The sequence below is a fragment of the Bombina bombina genome, chromosome 5 (genome assembly GCF_027579735.1).
Source record: "Bombina bombina isolate aBomBom1 chromosome 5, aBomBom1.pri, whole genome shotgun sequence".
In the NCBI taxonomy this organism is placed as follows: Eukaryota; Metazoa; Chordata; class Amphibia; order Anura; family Bombinatoridae; genus Bombina; species Bombina bombina.
The window spans coordinates 390027973-390043767 of record NC_069503.1 but is presented as its reverse complement, the minus strand read 5'-3'; the positions used below and the strand labels follow the sequence as shown (position 1 = coordinate 390043767).

Below are 15795 nucleotides of genomic sequence, written 5' to 3'. Positions count from 1 at the left end.
ACAATATTCTATCAATTTGTCATCTAGTTGGTAAATACCTGCCAAAGTACATCATTAATATTTCTGGGGAAAAAAGAGTGTGCAACAGATGTATTTGCCTGTAGGGGATAACAATTTCACTATGATTAATTATCTATACACACAAAGACCAAAGCTTACAATAAAAAAAGCAGATTTTCATTTATTTATTTAATTTAAAATTCTCATTCATGGACAAAAACAAAAACACTAATATTTTGACATCTGATGGTTCTTTTGCAGATTATACTCAATACATTAATTTAAAAGTGTTTGAGAATATTTGATTTTAGGTTAAATTTTGCTTGATACTTTGTAAAAATTGCTGCAGATGCAATAAGCATTTTCATCCTAATTACTAAATGCAGCCTTTGAAAGCTCCTTCATACAATAATATTTTAAAAACTAAATGATCTAAACTAATTGTTTCTTTTTTTGTTTTGTTTTTTACTTTTTCAATATTTGCAATTGTTGATTGAAAAAGCCGAGTTTTCTGGTTTGGTGGAATATACTTCTGAAATGAAGAAGAACACTCTGGGTTTCTATTAGCAGGAAGTGGAAGCAACTTATGCAACTTATGTCATCTTCTATAATGGGATTTTAAAAGTTTTCACAACGGTGAAAGTGTTCCATTACAATAATGTAGCCACAAAAAGTTGTGCAAATGGGAATGCGCCTTTATGACATGGATTTCAAAAGGAAACTTGTCTATGTAAATGGACTTCCCAATGAGATTGTGCCTTAGTGACTAGGCTATTTAATGGGTGACTGGGATATCAAACAGGATTGTGTCTTTGTTACCAGGATTTCAATAGCATAACTGCAAAAACTGGAAAATGCACTGTAGTAAACGGATTTGTCTTTGCGGTCACAAAAGAGCAATCCTGTTTTAAATTCCTGGTCACAAAGGCATAACCGTTTGATAGCCTGGTCACTAAGGTGCAATCTCATTTGAAAGTCCATTTATGAAGACAACTGTACTGTAACTGACAACCATGACAATGCAACTGTGATTTAGAAACAAACATTTACAGAAAGTGATTGTTTCACACCATTTCTGGATATTTGGAGTCCTGATCTAATTTTCCTGAACCTTATCTGTAATTATATCAATTACATAAACATATGTAAATGTGTGTCCTGCCCATTGCAGACTGACTATACAATAGTAATGAATGGACTTTAATGAATGAAGATCATGTATGCAAATACACCTCTAAAAAATGTTGTCTGCATCTAGCACTTTTGGAACATAAACAAATTGTTAGAATACTTGGAATGTCAAAAAGGCCAGTTTAAGACTTTATCAAGTGCATTTCAATGCTGTATTAGATAAGTGTAAAATGGTCTAAAAAAATCTGTTGAAAACTATCAAGAAAATAGATTTTGATCTGTAAGAAAATTTTGATGAGATGAAAATGTGCTTGTAGCTCTGATAAATAGGGAATTGGGATCACATTGAAACAAAAAGTGCCATTTTTACATCTGAAAATCTACGTTAAAAACAGATTGTGATTATCCCCAACTTCTAGAAATGGAATGCAACAATCTCTTTCTTTAAATGTTTGTTTCTAAACCACACTGGCATTTCCATGATTGTCATTTTCAGTACAGGTGTCAAAATAAATGGTATTTCAAATGGGATCATGCCTTCATGAATAGGATTTCATATGGGATTGCACCTTTATGGCTGGGATTTCAAATGTAATAACCTTGGCAGAGTGAGTTAAGAGGTTTGGAGCTCAGGTGAAGAGCTGTCAAACTTAATCCCATCTTGTGCATCTAAAAGGGGCCAGTGGAATAGGCTTCTTATTTGAACTACCCCATTTATTCATGATTGAGAAAACAGACACAAGGCAAGTTTATTGTACAGGAAACTGGAGTCAGATTTAGGAAAATTAATTAGGCAGCAGTAATGCCCACACTGGAGCTTGGTCAGAAGTTGTGCCCACTTTAGGGCCAAGGACAGGAACTGGAGTGCCCACTTGAGGGCCTAGGACAGAAGTCCCCACTCTGAGGCCGAGAATGGAGTGCACACTTGAGGGCCAATGCCAGGAACTGGAGTGCCTACTCAAGGGACAAGGACTGAAGTGCCTGCTCTGAGGCCTAGGACAGGAACTGGAGTGTCCAATTGAGGGCTGAGGACTGAAGTGCCCACTCTAAGTCTGAGGACAGGAGCTGGAGTGCATATTTGAAAGCTGAGGCCAGAAACTGGAGTGACGACTTTAAGGCCCTGAACAGGAACTGGAGTGCCCACTTGAGGGCCGAGGACAGAAACAGGATACTGATGCTAGGTAGACACCCTCTGCAGGGCTTGGGTACTGAAGTAGGTTACCAGTGCTTGACAGATGCCCTCTGTAGGGTGTGGGTACTGAAGCAGGATAGTGGTGCTTGGCAGATGCCCTCTTGAGGGCTAGGGTGCTGGAGCAAGATACCAGAGTAGAGATACTAGATACACTGGTAGCTGTGAATGGCAGAAAACAAGAGAATAGTTTGAAGACAAGCCATTGGTCAGATACCAGAAAGAATTCCAATCAGTCAGCAAACACATAGAGTATCTGGAAGAGTAGTCATTAAACAAGCCAAGTTCAGATTACCAGAGAAGCTGTCTGATCCTTAATCTAAATACAGGGGGGATCCAAAAGAGAGGTCAGGAGACAAGCCAGGTACAGGAGATAGAAGATACACCAGAATAACTTGAATACAGGCACAGGACAGAGGCACAAACAGAGTGTAAACCACAATGTCAGGGCAGGGAGTGGTCTGTGAGGCTGACTTTTATGGCAGTGCTGATGGGGTAATTGTCTGTAGTTCACAGGCAGGTGGATCAAAAAACCACAGCTAGTGCAGGCAGCAATTCACCAGGAACATCATCACAAGCCAGAGCCTATGGTGATGCAGCAACAGAACAAAAGGCGTGTATCCAGAGTCCCAGGTTCTATCCCAGGCACTACTCTGAGAAAATGTGATTGCTCCTTTGTGTTCACAGAGACAAAGAGGCCGATTTACCAAATGTCTGTCGGACCTAATCCGACAGGGCGGATCAGGTTCGACAGACATTGCTGAATGCAGAGAGCAATATGCTCTCCGTATTCAGCATTGCACCAGCAGCTCTTGTGAGCTGCTGGTGCAATGTCGCCCCCTGCAGACTCGCGGCCAATTGGCCGCCTGCAGGGGGTGTCAATCAACCCGATCATACTCGTGTTTCTGGCGAGTCTGAAGAAACACAGCCCTTCAAGCTCCATACGGAGTTTGATAAATGGGCCTCAAAGCCTGTTCACAATGGTTTCCAGTTTTTGCAGCTACATTCTGTCATAAAGGCACAATACTATTTAAATGCCCAGGCATGAAAATGTGCTTCCTTTTCAAAGCCTGATCAGGAAGGGATGGTCCTGTTTACACAACATTTTTGTGATTACAATATTGCAATTGAACGGTTTCACAGTTTACAGTATGAGAAAGATTGTGGCCACTTCCTTCTAATAGAAACCCGTAGTATTCTTGATTTCATAAGTATATCTCACCATAACAGAAAATTGAAGTTATGTGCAAAAATGCACTATAATGAATGTGGAATATGTATGCAGGCATCAGTAATCAGCTATTGTCAGAGCCAGATTTACTAATGTAAAAGTGCAACACACAAATTTTGCACAAATATATTTATGCTGCATTTTTACACTAATAAATGACATAAACACAAACTTAATTTTAACTGTAGATCCAGTTATTCTTATGCTGATAACTTTATTTAAACTATACACAGTGTGAAACTTAAATGTGTCAGAGATGCAGGGCACTAAAAGATTTAGGGGCCTATCTATCAAGCTCCGAAAGGAGCTTGACGGCCCGTGTTTCTGGCGAGTCTTCAGACTCGCCAGAAACAGCAGTTATGAAGCAGCGGTCACAAAGACCGCTGCTGCATAACCTGTCCGCCTGCTCTGAATAGGCGGACAGACATCGCCGGAAATCAACCCGATCGAGTACGATCGGGTTGATTGACACCTCCCTGCTGGCGGCCCATTGTCCGCGAATCTGCAGGGGGCGGCGTTGCACCAGCAGCTCTTGTGAGCTGCTGGTGCAATGCTGAATACGGAGAGCGTATTGCTCTCTGCATTCAGCAAGGTCTTGAGGACCTGATCCGCACTGTCGGATCAGGTCCGCCAGACTTTGTTAAATAGAGGCCTTAGTATCTTACTGTAAGCAACAGATATAAGTAGTTTGTGATGTTTAACTGTAGGAGAAGTAATGTTTAAAAAAATATTTTTTATTAAACAAAGTAACAAAAGCAATTTATATTTACCTATACTAAAAATGTTAACACGTGTCAGAAAATTAAAAGCAGTAAAACATATTGAGATCAGTAGTCTAGCCAATGGCGGACAGAGGGCCCTGGTGCAAGAATTTTTTAGGGGCCCCCCTATAAAAAAAGGTAACTCAATGGAGTGTGTGTGTGTGTATATATATATATATATATATATATATATATATATATATATATATATATATATATATATATATATATATATATATATATATATATATATATATATATAAAGTCCAGGGTGTGTGCACTCTCACAAACCATCCACAACTGCCAGGGTGCTATAAAATGGTAATAAAATGTTGAAATAAGCACTCACTGGACTTCAGCCGATGGTGACAGCAAAAAATACTCTTTAATGTGTGACGTTTTGGGACACAAACAGTCCCTTCCTCTGACAAACAACCAGTGTAAACAACAAACTTTTAAAGATCTTTGTGACACTCCCCCATTGTACACAGCCAATCCCAGCTGCCCATGTGCAAAACAACTTAGTGACCTCATCAATAAACATATTTATAATGTTGATACGTGTTCAGTGCATTATTATATAAATCCAAATAAATAGAAGTGAAAGATATTGTGTATTATATAATGCTCCTAAGTTGATCAGCAGTGATCCACCCTAAATAAGTATCTTAATACAAAATGAACTAACAACTTTATTATAAACAATGTCCTTTCTTAGCAACCAATAGGGATCTCTTGATCCTAACACTCCCTTCTCATCCTCCAATCATGTATCGGTGAGTGCTCATAATACTCACTCTATCCCCACCCTCCTTAAAACGTTTATCTATTAGCACTCAAAAGCTAAACCTGTACTAGGGACATACCCTAGCATATATACATATTGTATTGTATTGATCCGGTCCGTGATCACCCATGGATGGTATCACCTAGCCGCAGGCCACTGAACTGACGTACCAAGACCACGCCCCTTATGGGCGTAAATAAACTAATCATCATGGCTACTTGTCAAACAAAAGATGATATCACTAAACTGACATATCAAGGCCTCACCCCTTATGGGCGTATATCCACCAATCATCATATCTACTTGCCAAACAGAACCAAAATAAGATCATCATATCCTTATGCCTTCCCCCAGTGTCTGATCTCCTTACCCATTCTGGTCATAAGAGGGGGGCGTAAGTCTATGCACAATGATCAGTTACCATAGCAACACAAATAAACCTTATAAGCAACAAACCCGAAATCAACCAAAATAAGACCATCATATCCTTATGCCTTCCCCCAGTATCTGATCTCCTTACCCATTCTGGTCAGAAGAGGGGGGCGTAAGTATACACACAACGATCAGTTACCATAGCAACACAAATAAACTTTATAAGCAACGAACCCTTCAATTTTGTATCATCACCTCCATATTGGCCCTAGACAATACTTAATATATATCCTTACAAATAAAGTAACAGCAAGCTTATGTAATGCGACTAGTATATGTATCATGATAGTAAGAAATGATGTCTCCTGTACTTTGGCACCTTTGCTTAATCGGCAACAGTATACCAGCCCCACCCACTGTGGCATAAAGGCCAGTCGAAGCCCACACCATCTAATAGTGTGGGGGGTGTCAGCTAATTTGTTACTCTAAGGAAGCCTTATCATAGCAACCGCTCTTACAATACACGGCCAAACTAAAGTGCCTGTTGTACACAGTATGTAATGAAATCCATTAATGGAATATCGGGTCAATTATATGTGACCCTCTATATTCTATGTGTCCTCCTTATTAAACTCAAAGTGACAACCCTATTAGCCATAACAAAACATAAAAAATATGAGAATACACATAAACATTTGGGCCAAGTGAAAGATCGGTGGTCCTGATTCATAACAGGCCTCTTTATTTCTCCTAGCCCTGTCAGTTGTTAATCACTTATCACTGGTCCCTATAAAATAAACACCCATGACTAAAAATAACTCTAAACTTACAACTGTGTCAATTGGGCAGCCCTCTCAGTTCAGGTACAGATTTATTAAATGCAGATACATGGTTTAAGAAGTGAACTGAGAGGGCTGCACAATTGACACAGTTGTAAGTTTAGAGTTATTTTTAGACAATATTTTGTTTATTTTTAAACAATATTATTATTAATTTCAAACCCATAGATTTGGTGATTTTTTATTAACAGCCCCTATAGCTTTGCACATTGCAAGCATCACTCTTTACTTTTGTTTGGATATACTATATACTGGTACTCAGATGGTTTACTGTAGCCTATATGCTTAAAGAGTACTGTAAACCGGTATTGTGAATGCTTACTGTATCTGACACAACTATGTATAGCTGTAAACTGGTACTCGGGAAATTACTTCAGTGGGCACACTCAGGGATTACTGTACACTGGAATTGAGAAAATCCTCACTAGAAACAGTTATAGTTTTTATTAGAAGCATTTTTGCTTATGCAAAGATATTGCAAAAAAAAAAAGTTTCTATTCAAAATATAATGGCCAAAGAATAAAGCTGTTTTCCACAAAATAAAAACCGCTAGATTTAGAGTTTTGTCAGTAAAGACCTGCGGTGCTAACGAGCCTTTTTTTCCAGCGCACCCTTTAAACAACGCTGGTATTACGAGTTGTCTGAATGGCTGCGTTAGCCTCAGAAAAGTGAGCGTTGAGCCAAATTTAGCTCCACTTCAACCCTCAATACCAGCGTTGCTTACGGTAGCGGTAAGCTGGAAAAACGTGCCCGTGCACAATATCTCAATGGGGCTGAACTGGCTGAAAAAAAACCTAACACCTGCAAAAAAAAGCAGCGTTCAGCTCCTAACGCAGCCCCATTGTTTCCTATGGGGAAACACTCTCTAAGTCTACACCTAACACCCTAACATGAACCCTGAGTCTAAACACCCCTAACCTTACACTTATTAACCCCTAATCTGCCACCACCGCTATCGCTGACACCTACATTATATTATTAACCTCTAATCTGCCGTTCCGGACACCGCCGCAACCTACATTATAGCTATGAACCCCTAATCTGCTGTCCCTAACATCGCCGACACCTATATTATATTTATTACCCCCTAATCTGCCCCCCCCCAACATCACCACCGCCTACTTACACTTATTAACCCCTAATCTGCCGATCGGATTGAATCAGCCAATCAGATTTTTCCTACCTTAATTCCGATTGGCTGATAGAACCCTATCAGCCAATCAGAATTCGAGGGACCCCATCTTGGATGATGCCATTTAAAGGAACCGTCATTCGACGGGAAGTCGTCGGCCAGGATGGATGTTCCGCGTCGGAGGTCTTCAGGATGCTGCCGCTCCGCTCCGGATGGATGAAGATAGAAGATGCTGCTTGGATGAAGACTTCAATCGGATGGAAGACCTCTTCTGCCCCGCTTGAATGAAGACATCAACCGGATGGAGGACCTCTTCTGCCCCGCTTGGATGAAGAATTCGGCTCGGCTGGGTGAAGACGACTCAAGGTAGGGAGATCTTCAGTGGGTTAGTGTTAGATTTTTTTAGGGGGTGTTTGGGTGGGTTTTAGAGTAGGGGTATGTGGGTTGTAATGTTGGGGGGGTATTGTATTTTTATTTACAGGTAAAAGAGCTGATTACTTTGGGGCAATGCCCCACAAAAAGCCCTTTTAAGGGCTGGTAAAACAGCTGATTACTTTGTAATTTAGGATAGGGTAGGGCATTTTATTTTTTTGGGGGGCTTTTTTATTTTATTAGGGGGCTTAGATTAGGTGTAATTAGTTTAAACTTCTTGTAATTTTTTTTTTATTTTCTGTAATTTAGTGGGGGTTTTTTGTATTATAGTTTAGTTTATTTAATTGTATTTTAGTTTAGATAATTGTAGGCAATTTATTTAATTAATTTATTGATAGTGTAGTGTTAGATGTATTTGTAACTTAGGTTAGGATTTATTTTACAGGTAATTTTGTAATTATTTTAACTAGGTAGCTATTAAATAGTTATTAACTATTTAATAGCTATTGTACCTAGTTACAATAAATACAAAGTTGCCTGTAAAATAAATATAAATCCTAAAATAGCTACAATGTAACTATTAGTTATATTGTAGCTATGTTAGGGTTTATTTTATAGGTAAGTATTTAGTTTTAAATAGGAATAATTTATTTAATGATAGTATATTTATTTTGTTTAGTTTATATTATATTTAAGTTAGGGGGTGTTAGGGTTTGGGTTAGACTTAAGTTTAGGGGTTAATAACTTTATAATAGTAGCAGCGACGTTGGGGGCGGGAGATTAGGGGTTAATAATTGTAGGTAGGTGGTGGCGATGTTAGTGAGGGCAGATTAGAGGTTAATAAAATTTATTATAGTGTTTGCGAGGCGGGAGTGCGGCGGTTTAGGGGTTAATACATTTATTATAGTGGCGGCGATGTCCAGTCGGCAGATTAGGGGTTAATAAGTGTAGGTAGGTGGCAGCGACGGGTTAATAAATATAATATAGGTGTCGGCGATGTTAGGGGCAGCAGATTAGGGTTTCATAGGCATAATGTAGGTGGCGGCGATGTCCGGTCGGAAGATTAGGGGTTAAAAAATTTTATTATAGGGTTTGCGATGTGGGGGAGCCTCGGTTTAGGGGTGCCTAGGTAGTTTATGGGTGTTAGTGTACTTTATAGCACAGTAGTTAAGAGCTTTATGTTCCGGCGTTAGCCCATGAAACTCTTAACTACTGACTTTTTATTTGCGGTAGGAGTCTTGGCGGTAGAGGCTGTACCGCTCACTTCTTCCAAGACTCGTAATACTAGCATTAGGCAAATCCCAAAATAGGATACGCAATTGACGTAAGGGGATTTGCGGTAGCCTCGAGTCGCAGAAAGAAAGTGAGCGGTAGACCCTTTCCTGCTTGACTCTAAATACCAGCGGGCGTTAAAAAGCAGCGTTAGGAGCCCTTAACGCTGCTTCTTAACCCTAACACAGAACTCTAAATCTAGGCGTTAATGTCCAGCAAGTGATTTAGGAAAAGCAGTAGGTGGATTGTGAGCAGACCTTAGATTAGGCCCCTTGGCCTCATTAGCTCCTGTGACTATGGGCTTCCTTTACTAAACATCGTTAGCTACTTCTGAGCCCTTGCTTCCCGCAATGTCAGACCACTGCTTTTGACACTCTCTGCCACTTCTGAGTTGGCAGAGAGAAATCACCCCAAACACTTTCACTCAGGGTGATTGACAGGCCCTTCTCTTGCGCGAGTTTGTAATGATATATGGGCGATAGACAAAAAGCGAAGGCGTGCAGACATCTTCTTAGGTTGAGAAGCTTGTCCACACGACGATAAGTACATGTTATCCTAAATCTCCTTTTTAGACTTTAGGTCAGAACCTGTTGTCTACTGCCCAATCAGTTTTATGCCCAAACTTTATCCTAAGTCAGACCCATTGGACTGCAGTCTTTGTCAGTTTTATACCCACTCACTGATTTTCAGTCTGAACTAATTTATGAATTCATATATAATTACTGAAAAACAGTGTGTGCAGTCCCTGCTTTATACACATAAAGACACACAATGACACAATTATTTTATGCTAAAAATAAAACATATCTTCAATGTCCTTAATAATAACACAATACTTCACCCGGTTCGTTGAGGACTTCGGCCTGGTTGGGTGAAGAGGTCTCAAGGTAGGGTGATCTTTGGGGGGTTAGTGTTAGGTTTTTTTAAGAGGGGATTGGGTGGATTTTAGAGTAGGGTTGGGTGTGTGGGTGGTGGGTTTTAATGTTGGGGGGGTATTGTACTTTCTTTTTTCAGGTAAAAGAGCTGATTACTTTGGAGCAATGCCCCTCAAAAGGCCCTTTTAAGGGCTATTTGTAATTTAGTGTAGGGTAGGGCTTTTTTATTTTGGGGGGCTTTTTTATTTTATTAGGGGGATTAGATTAGGTGTAATTAGTTTAAAAATCTTGTAATCATTTTATTATTTTCTGTAATTTAGTGGGGGGGGGTTTGTACTTTAGATAATTTTATTTAATTTTATTTAATTGTAGTTAATGTAGGTAATTAATTTATTTATAGTGTAGTGTTAGGTGTAATTGTAACTTAGGTTAGGTCTTATTTTACAGGTACTTTTATATTTATTTTAACTAGATAGTTATTAAATAGTTAATAACTATTTAATAACTATTGTACCTAGTTAAAATAAATACAAAGTTGCCTGTAAAATAAAAATAAATCCTAAGTTAGATACAATGTAACTATTAGTTATATTGTAGCTAGCTTAGGGTTTATTTTGCAGGAAAGTATTTAGTTTTAAATAGGAATAATTTGTTTAGATTTATTTAAATTATATTTTAGTTAGGGGGTGTTAGGGTTAGTGTTAAACTTAGGTTTAGGGGTTAATACATTTAATATAGTGGCGGCGGTGTAGGGGGGCAGATTAGGGGTTAATAAATATAATGTAGGTGGCGACAGTGTAGGGGGGGCGGATTAGGGGATTGGGTGGATTTTAGAGTAGGGTTGGGTGTGTGGGTGGTGGGTTTTAATGTTGGGGGGGTATTGTACTTTCTTTTTTCAGGTAAAAGAGCTGATTACTTTGGAGCAATGCCCCTCAAAAGGCCCTTTTAAGGGCTATTTGTAATTTAGTGTAGGGTAGGGCTTTTTTTATTTTGGGGGGCTTTTTTATTTTATTAGGGGGATTAGATTAGGTGTAATTAGTTTAAAAATCTTGTAATCATTTTATTATTTTCTGTAATTTAGTGGGGGGGGGGTTTGTACTTTAGATAATTTTATTTAATTTTATTTAATTGTAGTTAATGTAGGTAATTAATTTATTTATAGTGTAGTGTTAGGTGTAATTGTAACTTAGGTTAGGTCTTATTTTACAGGTACTTTTATATTTATTTTAACTAGATAGTTATTAAATAGTTAATAACTATTTAATAACTATTGTACCTAGTTAAAATAAATACAAAGTTGCCTGTAAAATAAAAATAAATCCTAAGTTAGATACAATGTAACTATTAGTTATATTGTAGCTAGCTTAGGGTTTATTTTACAGGAAAGTATTTAGTTTTAAATAGGAATAATTTGTTTAGATTTATTTAAATTATATTTTAGTTAGGGGGTGTTAGGGTTAGTGTTAAACTTAGGTTTAGGGGTTAATACATTTAATATAGTGGCGGCGGTGTAGGGGGGCAGATTAGGGGTTAATAAATATAATGTAGGTGGCGACAGTGTAGGGGGGGCGGATTAGGGGTTAATAAATATAATGTAGATGGCGGTGGGCTCCAGGAGCGGCGGTTTAGGGGTTAAACACTTTATTTAGTTGTGGCGGGGTCCAGGAGAGGTGGTTTAGGGGTTAATAAGTATAATGTAGGTGGCGGCGGTGTAGGGGGGGGCAGATTAGGGGTGTTTAGACTCGGAGTACATGTTAGGGTGTTAGGTGTAGACATTACCATAGGAATTAATGGAATATCGGGCAGCAGCGAACATAAGCTTTCGCTGCTTTCAGACTCCCATTGATTTCTATGGTATCTGCGGCCTCCAGGGCGGTGGATTGAAAACCAGGTACGCTGGGCCAGAAAAGTGCCGAGCGTACCTGCTAGTTATTTGATAACTAGCAAAAGTAGTCAGATAGTGCCGAACTTGCATTCAGAACATCTGTAGTGACGTAAGCATCGATCTCTGTGGGACTGAGTCCGGCGGATCGTATGTCACGTCACTAAATTCTACTTTTGCCTGTCTGTAGGGTTTGATAACTAAGGTGAATCAGGCTCATCACAAATACGCTGCGGAATTCCAGCGTATTTGCGGTTGATGGCTTGATAAATACATGCCCTAGATTCTTGTCAGGTTGCTGAGGGGCTTTGTCATAAAGGCAAGATCATATATGAAAATGGTTGTTTTCCAATTTACCTCTGTTTTCCTGTGCTTTTTTGTGACCATTCCTAACTATAGCATCTACAGTTGTGTGAGGTGCCCAATAAATTATTTTGTAAACATCCAATGGGAGCGGCTAGCAATGCGGAAAAAAATTATTACAACCGCACTTGCAAAATGGTTTGCGTACATCTTTTTAATTGTGAAATATTCACATCTCTTTTGTTATGATAAAGTAGTCTTGCTGGATAAAATAAAGTTGTCTTCAGGGAGTGGCCATGAGCACTCCGGCGCCTTCTAGAGGCATGGGGGCCGAATTATCAAGCTCCAAATGGAGCTTGATGTCCCTGTTTCCGCGCGAGCCTTTAGGCTCACCGGAAACAGAAGTTATGAAGCAGTGGTCTAAAGACTGCTGCTCCATAACTTGTCCGCCTGCTCTGAGACTGCAGAAATCAATCCTCCTTATCCTATACGATTGGGGTGATTCACACCCCCTGCTAGCAGCCGATTGGCCGTGAATCTGCAGGGGGCAGCATTGCACAAGCAGTTCGCAAGAACTGCTTGTGCAATGATAAATGCAGAGAGCGTATGAATGCCGACAGAATGAATCACCTACATTATATGGAATTATAGAATCTTTTGCCCTGTATAGTACCTCGCCTCTCTGTTGTGTCTCAATATTTCAGAGATGATAAAGTTTTCATGCTTTTATTTTTCTTTTAAAAATTGTTTTCATTTGTTTGCTTTGCAAGGCTTTGGAGCCATTTTTATGATGTTGGTAGCCTTCTCAGTGGAACTTGTTCTCTGTAACAAAAAGTGAAGGTTACAAGATAGATGTGGGGCTATTGATTATAGTGGATCTTAAAGGGACAGTATACACTCATTTTCATATAACTGCATGTAATAGACACTACTATAAAGAATAAGATGCACAGATACTGATATAAAAATCCAGAATAAAACTGTTTAAAAACTTACTTAGAAGCTGTCAGTTTGGCTCTGTTGAAAAGGTAGCTGGAAAGCCCACTGCAAGTGGCAAATAAGACACTCCCCCCCTCCCCCTTCTTTTGCATATGAAAAGACCCTTTACACAAACAGGAGCAAGCTGGAGAAGGTAGCTGACAGTATTCACATAAAACTTTGGGGCTTGGTTAGGAGTCTGAAAATCAGAGCAATGTTATTTAAAAATAAGCAAAACTATACATTTATTGGAAAAAAAAAACTTTATGGGCTATATAAATAGATCATCTACAAAACATTTATGCAAAGAAAAAATGAGTGTATAATGTCCCTTTAAATGGAGAGTAATATATTTTGAGTTTTTGATATAAAATGTTTATGTGTAGTGAAACAACTTTGTAAAATATTTTCATTATTTATGTTGTTCCCTTTTCATAAAATTTCACTCTGAAAACAAACAAGCTTTGTTCAATCTAAGCCAATGTTTTTTTTATTATTATTAGCAACACTTTTAATAATAGGATTGATTTAATGAAGATGTAACTCTCCAGTTTACTTTTTTTAATCAAATTTACTTTGTATCTTTTGCTGAAACTTGAACTTGAAGCTCTTTTCTATGACAGCAAATGTGGTAGTCTCAGTAGTGTCCAAGTGCCCATAAGTCTTAAAGGGATAGTAAATTCAAAATGAAACTTTAATGGTTCAGACATTAAATGTAATTTTAAAAAAACTTTTCAGATTACTTCTATTATCTAATTCACTTTGTTGAAAAGCATACCTAGGTGAGGCTCAGGAGCAGCAATACATTACTGAGAGGTAGATGCTGATTGGTGGCTGCACATATATGCCTCTTGTCATTGGCTAACTTGATGTGCTCAGATAGCCCCCTAATAGTGCATTGCTACCGCTTCAATGAAGGATAAGAAGAGAATAAAACAAATTAGAAACTTGTTTAAAATGTTATGGTCTATCTGAATCATGAAATAAAAAAAAAATGTGTTCATGTCTCTTTAAACTAAAGGGATAGTCTAGTCAAAATTTAACTTTCATGATTCAGATAGAGCATGCAATTTTAAGAAACATTCTAATTTTTACTTCTATTGTCAATTTTTCTTTGTTCTCTTGGTATATATATTTGAAAAGGCTGGAATGTAAGCTTAGGAGCTGACCTATTTTTGGTTCAGAACACTGGGTAGCGCTTGCTGATTTCTTTCTTCATTTTGACACCAATCAGCTAGTACTACCCAGGTGTTGAACCAAAAATGGGCCGGCTCTTAAGCTTACATTCTTGATTTTTCATATAAAGATACCAAGAACACAAAAAAAATTGATAATAGGAGTAAATTAGAAAGTTGCTTAAAATTGCATGCTCTATCTGAATCAGGAAAGTTTAATTTTGACTAGACTATCCCTTTAAACACATAGCATAACATTGTTGCTGACATTGATGCAAACACTGTTGCCATATTGGGGTAGATTAGGCAAAGGCCGAATGGCCCTTGTTCCCCTTGTTTCCTTGCAAGCCTTCAGGCTCACCGGAAACAGCAGTTATGAAGCAGCGGTCTAAAGACCGCTTTTCCATAACTTGTCTGCTGCCTCTGAGGCTGCAGTCTTCAATCTGCCCAATCCTATACAATCGGGGCTGATTGACACCCCCTGCTAGCGGCCAATTGGACGCAAATCTGTAGGAGGTGGTATTGCACAAGCAGTTCACCAGAACTGCCTTTGCAATAATAAATGGCGACAGTGTATGCTGTCGGCATTCAGCGATGTCTGTCGGACATGATACGCTACAGCGTATCATGTCGGACAGACATTGGTGGTAAATCTACCCCATTGTGTTTAAGACATGTGCATGCTCAAGAGACTACAACAGTATGCTGTTATAGAAAAAAAGCTAAATTATATATATTTTTGACTTTCATGCCTCTTTAATTATCATGTTCATCATTTCATCATCACGATACAACATGAATAAATATTTGTATAATTAATAATAAACAAGTTTTTATTAAAACTAATCCCTTCATCTGATCTTGGCATAATTAGGTTCAGTGACATTTTCCTTCACATTTCAAGTCAGTTACAATTTGCTCATAAATATTGCAAGTTTCATTATTTTAAAACAAAAGAATGGCAGTGCTTTTACCCTGTTAAAACACAAATACTTGGACTGTGTTAACAAACACATCATTAATAATTTTGCAGTCGGCTAGAGGCCTATTTAAGGAGAAAAATACTTGTTTCGCCTGCCAAAAGTATTTCTCCTCTTCATGCCAACATTTCTAAGTAAAAAAAATATCTGTAACAAGTTCAGTTGGCTTACATGGTTTTCTATTTTCATAATGTAAAACATTCTTTTTTTGGAAAGGGTCCACTTACTTTTATTTGCTCCATTTCTTCCCAAAACTATAGGTAGTCTAAGCATTCCTTTTTTTACTTTCTCATTTCCAATGACTATTTTTGAGGTATTAAGAGCGCTGACATCAATGGTTGGTTATATGTTTCACATTTCTATTTCACTGACATTTCTATAATTGACTGGATAAACGGCAAGGAACTCTTGGCCAACACTTTTTTCCCATTTCATAAATTTTGGATATGAGTATATTTTTAATATCTCATAGATTCATATTATGCAGGCAACAAGATGACTTTCAATTCCAGGTAT

General features: G+C 38.3%; 1 protein-coding gene across 1 annotated transcript in view; it reads left to right on the top strand.

Annotated features, from left to right (window-relative positions):
* Positions 1-15795, top strand: part of ZNF385D (zinc finger protein 385D) — a 538925-nt gene that overhangs the window by 492714 nt on the left and 30416 nt on the right. The gene's annotated exons all lie outside the window — the stretch shown is intronic.